At 45.5% G+C, this 9,548-nt stretch overlaps 1 protein-coding gene across 1 annotated transcript in view; it reads left to right on the forward strand.

Annotated features, from left to right (window-relative positions):
• Positions 1 to 447: 447 nt before the first annotated feature.
• BRD1 (bromodomain containing 1) overlaps positions 448 to 9,548 on the forward strand; it is a 52,794-nt gene continuing 43,693 nt past the window's right edge. The window contains exon 1 of the mRNA XM_024737395.1: positions 448 to 877. The gene's annotated coding sequence lies outside the window, so the exon portion shown is untranslated. The remainder of the gene's footprint in view (positions 878 to 9,548) is intronic.

Genomic DNA, 9,548 nt, shown 5'->3' on the forward strand with positions numbered 1-9,548 from the left:
GCCAGGCTTGCCCTCCCCACCCTGCGCCCACCCTAGGCCTCCCAGGAGCTGGGGCATTGGCAGGTTGGAAGGAAGGGTGCGGGGGTGTCGGAGCCCAAGGGGGCCTTGGGCAGCCTGGGTTGGGGAGGAGAAGTTTTCCCTGGGTGCTCTGTGGCCGCCCAGTCCAGTTGGGATGATGCCCTCAGGGTTTGGAGGGCTGCAAGGTTGGAGTGGGGGGGGCGGGGTGGAAGAGGGATGGGGGGAGAGTGAGCCCCCCTAGGCTTGGGTCCGGGCTACGGGAGGGACTGAGGGGATGGGAGGGAGGACGCCAAGGCCACAGACTCACTCCTGCCCACCCACCGGCCCACCTGCCTTCCCATGGCCTCACTCCCACCCTGCTCCAGGCTCCATGCCCCAGTAAGCCAGCCGGAGAGCCGGGGAGGGGGCAAGGCTCCGTACCATCCCCACGCAGGTACTCCTGCATCCAGGTATCACCTCAGCACCCCTCCGGCCTCCTGGGGTGGGCGGGGCCTAGAGTGGGGCTCCAGGCCCCCAGGCCCAGCAGAGAGGAAGTGCTTCTGCGGCTTCCACTGTTGAGCTGGTTTCATCATCACTTCGTGCTGTGCTGTGGGAGGCAGGAGAGCTCCAGCCCTTGCAGTAGACGTGTGACGTGTCCCGGTGGCTTTTCTCTGGGGCGGAGGGAGCGCAGGGTCGGGCGTGGCCTTCCTCCCTTGGGGCTCAGGAGCTGCAGGGCCTGCACTTAACTCCTCCGGCCCTGGGACCTCACGGCGGCACCAGATGGTCCTTGTCTCCACGCAGGAGGTGCTGTCGATGTCATGGTGCTGCCAGCTTGGGGAGTGAAGACCGGAAACAGGCGATCCAGGGACACTGGCACAGGGTAGGTATGCAAGGAACAGTGACCCCGAGCCCTTACTGATGGTGTGACGGGCCCCCCACCGGGCCCCCGGTCGACCCTGCAGCCAGGATCTCTGGGGGCCCCGCTCCCCCCCCCGAGAAGTGGGAATGATGGTAGAGCCACCACCTCTGGATGGGGCAGAGGAGGACAGTGAGAGGTGGGGGGGGGGGAGCCGCATCTGCCAGGTGTCCTGCTCCTCCAGACCGGTGCCCCCTCTCAGAGGATGGGGAGAGCCCGCCCAGGTCGGGGCCCAAGGGTGGAACCACCCAGCCGGCTCAGAAGGTGAGGACGCGGGAGTGGCGGTGGGACAGATCCCGGGGTTCTCAGCTGGAGTTTGGCCCCTTCCTGGGGTGCAGAGAAGGAGACTTGAAGGACTGGGGTGGCAGTGAGGTGTGGACCATAGTCCCTGCAGGAGGCACTCCAGAGGGCATTGGAGAGAAAGTGGCAGGGTTCAGTAAAGCACTGATCTGCAGAGAAGTTGCAGGTGGGATGCCTAGCAAGTGGTGATGACCCCCGGTGGGACAGGAGTGTGTGGGAACAGAGCTTCACTTACCTTTTTGAGGGGAGGCGTCAGGGAAACAACAGCAGTAAGTACCACCAGTCAGGGGAAAGAGGGGCAGTGTGGCTGGGATGGGGTGCTGGAGGGCGCATGCAGAGTGCTCAGGTGCAAAGGCCCTGGGGCAGGGAGACATCCGTGTGAATGGTGGGACGGTGAGCTGGGTAGGAAGGGGCCAGATCAAGGAGGGGCTTGGAGGACTTGAGGACCAAGGGCCCTGGGGTCCAGGGAGGGCAAGAGATGGAGACAGGATGACCTCGTGGGAGAGAGGCTGCTGGAGAGAGCCAAGGGAATCCCAGGAGGCGTCCTTGGGGAGAGCACGTGGGACTCAGGGCTTGGGAAGGGGATGCCCAGGTGGGAGCAGGCCCTGACTGGGGCAGAGGGTTCAGGCAGGCTCACACCCTGGCTCCCAGACGTCAGGCATGGAGGCCACCAGTCTGTGATGGCTAGTTGTGTTTTATTTTCCAAGGTGGAAATGACTCAGTTTATGATTATAACTAGGAGTGCCAGAATTAGCAGGTAGAAGTGCAAGTATTGCCTGGGACATCCTCATACGAAAAAACTGTTGTTTGTCTTGATTTAAAAATGTAACCAGGGGACTTCCCTGGTGGCTCCGTGGTTAAGAATCCGCCTGCCAATGCAGGCAGGGTACACGGGTTCAAGCCCTGCTCCGGGAGGATCCCACATGTCACGGAGCAACTAAGCCCGTGCGCCACAACTACTGAGCCTGCGCTCTAGAGCCCGCGTGCCACAACTACTGAGCTCGCGTACCTAGAGCCTGTGCTCCGCAACAAGAGAAGCCACCGCAATGAGAAGGCCGCGCACGGCAACGAAGAGTAGCTCCCGCTCGCCGCAACTAGAGAAAGCCCGCACGCATCAACGAAGACCCAACGCAGCCAAAAAAAAAAAAAAAAGTAACCAGGTATACTGTATTTCATCTAGCAAGCCTAATCATAACAGGAATGCTGTCCCCTATTAACAGTCCCGCCAACACCAAAATAAAGCAAACTGGAGAACTAACTATGATCATATCCCCGACAAGATAACTTTGAAAGCAACTAGACTATATCTTGCCCAGGTTTTATATACAAGGCTGTTGATTAAAAAAAAAAAAGATTTTACTATATGTACTCTTTTGGAGGCTACTGTTTTCACTTAACAAAATAGCTCCTTACACGTAGACACACTGATTATGGCCACGCATAGGGTCATTTTTAACGGCGAGCACACGACTCTGCGGGAGGATGCCAGCTGTGCCCTGTACCCCGGCATCAGCAGTTCTCATAGGAGCACGGTGCTCTTAGGCTCTTTGCCTGTTGGTTATTTCTTCAGAAAACATTACTAGCAATAGGTTTTTTTTTTTTGCGGTACGCGGGCCTCTCACTGTTGTGGCCTCTCCCGCTGCGGAGCACAGGCTCCGGACGCGCAGGCTCAGCGGCCGTGGCTCACGGGCCCAGCCGCTCCGCGGCATGTGGGACCTTCCCGGACCGGGGCACGAACCTGCGTCCCCTGCATCGGCAGGCGGACCCTTAACCACTGCCCCACCAGGGAAGCCCTAGGATTTTTTTTTTATTGAAAATTTTACAGAGATAGAGGTTCACGTGCAATTCTCACAAATAATACAAAGGAGCCCTTGGACACCTTAGCCAGGTTTCCCCAGTGGCAGCTAACACCCAGGAGAGTGGTGCTGATACAATCCACTGATATTTTTCCAGTTTCCCTAGTTTTACTTGTATGTGTGTGTGTGTATGTGTGTGTGTGTGTGTGTGTGTGTGTGTTAAATTCTGTACAATTTTATCAGCCAGGTTGGTTTGTGAAATCTCAATCAGGATACTGAAGAGTTCCAACAAGGTTTGTTATTTTGTCCTTTTATAACCACACCCACCTCCCTCCTGCCTGGCCTTGTCACTAATCCCTGGCAACCACTAACGTGTCCTCCCTTCCTAAAACTGTGTCATTTTAGTGTTCCATAGATGGAATCAGATAGTAAGTAACCTTTTGGGATTGGCTACTTTGCTCAGCATAAATCCCCGGAGACTCATCTGCGTCGTGTGGGTGTCAACACCCGTCCCTTTGCGATGCTCCGTAGTGTTCTGTGATGTGGATGGATCACTGTTGGTTCAACCATCACCTGCTGGAGGACATCTGGGTTGATTCCAGTTTTGGTCTAGTACAAATAAAGATTCTATGAACATTTGTGTACAGGTTTTGGTGAGGACAGAAGTCTTCGTTTCTCTGGGATAGGTGCCCAGAGGGCAACAACTGGGTCATATGGTAGTTGCATGTTTACTTCCTGAGGAAACTGCAAGCTCTACCTTTTCACATCCCTACTAGCATGTATCAGTGATCCAGTTTCTCTACATCCTTGCCAGCGTCACTTGTGGTCATAACTTTTTACTTTGTCATTGTAATAGGTGTGATATCTCATCGCGTTTTAGAGGCTAACGCGACAGGCGGGATCTTAGTTCCCCAACCAGGGACTGAACCCATGCCCCATGCAGTGGCAGCGTGGCGTCCTAACCACTGGACCGCCAGGGAATTCCTGCATGTGCTTAACTGACATCTGTATATGTTCTCCCTTGAAATGTCTCTTCATATCTCTTGCTGATTTTTAAAGTTGGATTACTTATTTTTTTACTGCTGAGTTTTTAGACATTCTATATCCTAGTCCTTTGTCAGATAGGCAGCTTGCAAATATTTTTTTCTCAGTCTGCACGTTGTCTTTTCCTCCTAACAGGGTTTTCACAGAGCAAGTTTTAAATTTCTGTGAGATCTACTTTATCAATATTTTCATTTACGTCTTTTGCCTTCGGTGTCAAGTTAAGAACTTTTTGCCTGGCCCGAGATCCCAAAGATTTTCTCCTACATTTTTCCCTAAATGTTTTATAACTTTACATTGAAGTTCATGATCCATTTTGAGTTTTGTGTAAGTTGTGAAACCCTTGGGCTTCCTTCCCCTCTTCCTCCCCTCCTCTCCTTCCCAGCCCGGCCCCTCTTCCTCCCTGCCTATGCATGTTGACTTGCTCCAGCACAATTTGTTGCAAAGGCTATCCTTCCTTCACTGACATGCTTTTACCCATTTGTCAGAAATCGTTGGACACATTTATGTGGGTCTATTTCTGGGTTTTCTATTTTGTTCTATTGATCTGTGTGTCTATCCCTCTGCCAATACCACCGTCTTGATTACCATAGCGATAATAAGTCTTGAAATTGGTTAGACTGAGTCCCCCCACTTTTTTTTTCTTTTCAAAAATTTTTGGGCGATTATAGCTCCTTTGCCAGTCCGTGTACGTCTGAGGATAATCTTGTCTGTATCTACAAAACACCTTGCTAGGATTTTGATAGGAATTGTGTTAACTTGTCTATCAGTTTGGAGAGAACTGGCATTTTCACTAGTGTTAGTCTGCTAACCATGAAAGTGGTATGTCTCTCCATTTATTTAGATCTGTGATTTTTCAAATTAGGATTTTATCATTTTCAGCATTTTAATTTTATTTTGAAACACTGTTAATGGCCTTATATTTTTAATTGCAGTGTCCTTGTGTTCATTGCTAGTATGTAAAAATACAAATGATTTTTGGAAAATATTTATTTATTTATTTTGGGCTGTGTTGGGTCTTCGTTGCTGCGCGTGGGCTTTTCTCTAGTTGCGGCGAGCGGGGGCTACTCTTCGTTGCGGTGCACGGGCTTCTCGTTGCGGTGGCTTCTCTTGTTGCAGAGCACGGGCTCTAGGCACACGGGCTTCAGTAGTTGTGGCACGTGGGCTCAGCAGTTGTGACACACGGGCTTTAGAGTGCAGGCTCAGTAGTTGTGGTGCATGGACCTAGTTGCTCTGAAGCATGTGGGATCTTCTGGGATCAGGGCTCAAACCTGTGTCCCCTGCATTGGCAGACAGACTCCCAACCACTGTGCCACCACAGAAGTCCCCAAATGATTCTTTAAAAATGTTTATATTGTCTTCTGAGACCTGCCTGAACTCACTTATTATTTCTAGGAGTTTTATTGGTAGATTCCTTGGGATATTCTATGTAGATAATCATGTCATCTGCAAATAAAATAGAGGTGGTTTTATTTCTTCATTTCAGAGATAAACGCATTTTTTTCCTTTTCTTGTCATGTTGCACTGGATGATACTTCCAGCAGGATTGTGATTGATTAAAAGTAGTGAGAGCAACATACGTACCTTATTCCTGATCTTAGGAGAAAACCATTCAGTCTTTCACCATGAAATATGTTAGCTATAGTTTATTTATTTATTTAATTTTTAAAAATTTATTTATTTTATGGCACGCGGGCCTCTCACTGTTGTGGCCTCTCCCGTTGCGGAGCACAGGCTCCGGACGCGCAGGCTCAGCGGCCATGGCTCACGGGCCCAGCCGCTCCGCGGCATGTGGGATCTTCCCGGACCGGGGCACGAACCCGTGCCCCCTGCATTGGCAGGCGGACTCTCAACCACTGCGCCACCAGGGAAGCCCTGAATTGCCTTTTCTTACCAATCAAATATATTTGATTGATATTGTGTAATTTTTCTACTTTAGACCGTTAACATGATGGATCACGTTAATTTATTTTTGAATATTGAACCATCTTTGCAGCCTTGGAATAAACCCCACTTGGTCATGGTGTATAGTTTTTTTTCACACATTGCTGAATTATATTTACTAGTATTTTGTTGAGGATTTTTGTGTCTGTATTCATGAGGGACTTTGGTCTGTAGTTTTCATTTTTGATACTGTCTTCATTTGGTTTTGGTATCAGGATAATACTAGTTTCATAAAATGAATTTGGAAGTGTTCCCTTTTTTTCTATTTTCTGGAAGGGATTGTGTAGAATTGGTGTCAATTTTTGTTTAAACATTTGGGGAAAGTCTCCACTGATACCATCTGGGCCTGGAGATTTCTTTTCTTTTCTGAGCTTTAAATTATGAATTCAACTTCATTAATAGTTATATGGCTCTTTAAATTATCTTTTATTTTGGGTGAATAGTGGTAGTCCGTGTTTTTTAAGAGATTAGTTCATTTCATCTCAGTTGTCAAATTTATGTCTGTAGAGTTGTTCATAGTATTTGCTTATTATCTTTTTACTGCATGAGGGCGCATAGTGACATCCCCTATTTTCTTCCTAATATTGTTAATTTGTCTTTCTTTTTTTCTTCTTCTTTGTATGAGGGTTCTCCAGAGAAACAGAACTGATAGGATGTGTGTGTGTGTGTGTGTTTATTTATTTATTTTAAGCAACTGGCTCATGAGATTGCAGAGGCTTGGTGAGCCCAACATCTGATGAGGGAGGCTGGAGACTCAAGAAAGAGTTAAAGTTCAAGTCCAAAGGTAGTCCACCATAGAACCAGGAAAAGCTGATGTTGCAGATGAAATCAGAAGGCAGTCAGTCTCCTGAAGAAGTCCCTCTTGCATGGGGCAGCCTTTTGTTCTATTCAGGTCTTCTACTGATTGGATGAGGCCCACCTACATTATGGGGGCCATCTGCTTTACTCAGAATCTACTGATCTGAATTTAAATCTCATCCAAAAACACCCTCACAGTAACCTCCAGAATAATGTTTGACCAAATATCTGGGCACTGTGGCCCAGTCAAGTTGACACATAAAATTAACCATCACATCTCTCTTGTTACTGTACATCTGTAGGGTCTGGAGTGATATCTCCTGTTTCATCCCCCCTTTTTTTTTTTTTTTTTTGGCCACTCTGTGTGGCATGTGGGATCTTAGTTCCCTGACCAGGGATCGAACCCATGCCCCCTGCGTTGGGAGCGTGGAGTCTTAAACACTGGACTACCAGGGAAGTCCTTCCTATTTCATTCTTGATATTGGTAATTTGTCTTCCCTTTTTTTTAACTTCTTTGTCAGTCTTGATTGAGATTTGACAATTTTATTGATATTTTCAAAGAACCAGCTTTTTTAAAAAAATATTTTTCTCTTGTTTATCAGTTTTCAATTCCATTGATTTCTACTTTTTTAAAAAAAATAATTAATTAATTTGGTTGCGCCAGGTCTCGGTTGCAGCACGTGGGCTCCTTAGTTGCAGCATGTGAACTCCTAGTTGCAGCACGCATGTGGTATCTAGTTCCCGGACCAGGAATCGAATCCAGGCCCCCTGCATTGGGAGCATGGAGTCCTATCCACTGCACCACCAGGGAAGTCCTGATTTCTAGTCTTATTTAGTTATTTTCTTCCTTCTGCTTACTTACGCTTATTTTGCTCTTTTTAGTGTGTGCAAGCGTAGGTTCTTAGGTGGGAGCTCAGATTATTGATTTGAGACTTTCCCTCATTCCTCAAATATGTATTTAGTGCTACAGATTTCCCTCTCAGCACTGTTTTAGTTGTGTCCCAGAAATTTTTATATAGTGTATTTCTGTTTTATTCAGTTCAATATTTTTAAAATCTCCTTGAACAATGCTCTTTGACCCATGGATTATTTAGAAGTTTATTTAGTTTTGTTTCTAAGTATTTGGATATCTTCCTGTGGTATTCTGCTATTGACTTCTAGTTTGATTCTGTTATGATCAGAGAACATGTTCTATATGATTTCAATCCTTTTAAATTTGTTGAAGTTTGTTCTACGACCCAGGATACGGTCTCCATGCGTGCTTGAAAACGACGTTCATTCTCCTGTTGTTTGGTGGAATGTTCTGTAAATGTCATTTAGATCCTGTTGCTCGATGATGGTGTCGTGTTCTTCTAGATCTTTGTTGACTTTCTGTCTAGAAGTTCTATCAGTTGCTGAGAGTGGGATGTGGAAATCCCTAACTGTAATTTTAGATTTGTCTGTTTCTTCTTTCAGCTCTATCATTTTTTGCTTTATATATTTTTAACTCTGTTATTTGGTGCACAAATAATTAGGATCATTATGTCTTCCAAGTGGATTGATCCTTTTATCATTATGTAATGTTCCTCTTTGTTCCTAGTAATTTTCTTTGCTTTGTAATCTACTTTATCTGATTTTAATATATAATAAATAATACATAATGTGTATAAAAATATGTAAAAAATAATATACTATGGCCACTCCTACATTTTTGGCTAATATTTGAATTATAAATATTTTTTCATTCTTTTATTTTTGCCCTACGTATGTCATTATGTTTGCCATCTGTAGACGGCATATAGTTGGGTTGTGATTTTTTATTAATTCGTTCTAACAATCTGTGTGTTTTGTTCAGTGTATTTAGAGCATTTACATTTACAATTTTGATATATAAGGGCTCGAGTCTGCCCTTCTATTATTTGTTTTCTGTTTGTTTCCCCTCTTAATCATTCCTTTCTTTCTCTTTTCTTGCCTTCTTATGGGATACTGAACATTGTTTAGAATTCCATTTTGATTTTTTATAGTGTTTTTGAGTATAACATTTTGTATAGTTTTCCCAATGACTCTCTGGGTATTACACTATACATACCTAAGGTATCAGAGTCTATTGATATAATTTTAGCACTTTGAGTGACGTGTAGAAACCTTACTTCCATTTAACTCCCTTTACCACCCCCATTGACAAAATATAACTGTCTACAAGATTTCTTACACATACATTTAACACATCAGACAGTGTTACAAGTTTTACTTCAGTCACCCAACATACATAAGAAACTGGTGATGAGAAGGGTAATTATTATATTTGCCTCTATCTTACCCATTCCATTGTTTTTCTTTCCTTTCTGAAGCTCTGAGCCTTCTGTTATCATTTCTTTTCTGTTTGAAGGACTTCCTTTAGCCACTCTTTAAGGGCAGCTCTGCTAGTGACAGATTCTTTTAGTTTTCTTTGCCTGTGGATGTTTTCATTTCCCCTTCATTTTTTTTTTTTTTTTTTGGCTGTAGAACCTGTGCCCTCAGCAGTGAAAGCACAGAGCCCTAACCACTTGACCACCAGGGAATTCCCTCCCCTTCATACTTGAAGCATATTTTCACTAGATATACAATTCATGGTTGACAGTCCTTTCCTTTCAGCTTTGAAAAATGTGCCACTTCCTTCTGGCCTCTGTGGTTTCTGATAAAAAATCCAATGTTATTCCAATTGTTTTTCCCTTATAGGCAATGTGTTATTTCTCTCTGTCTGCTTTCAAGAGGTTTTTTTTTTTTTTTTTTTTTTA

This window comes from Neophocaena asiaeorientalis, unplaced genomic scaffold, assembly GCF_003031525.2.
Source record: "Neophocaena asiaeorientalis asiaeorientalis breed wild unplaced genomic scaffold, Neophocaena_asiaeorientalis_V1.1 scaffold242, whole genome shotgun sequence".
Classification (NCBI taxonomy): domain Eukaryota; kingdom Metazoa; phylum Chordata; class Mammalia; order Artiodactyla; family Phocoenidae; genus Neophocaena; species Neophocaena asiaeorientalis.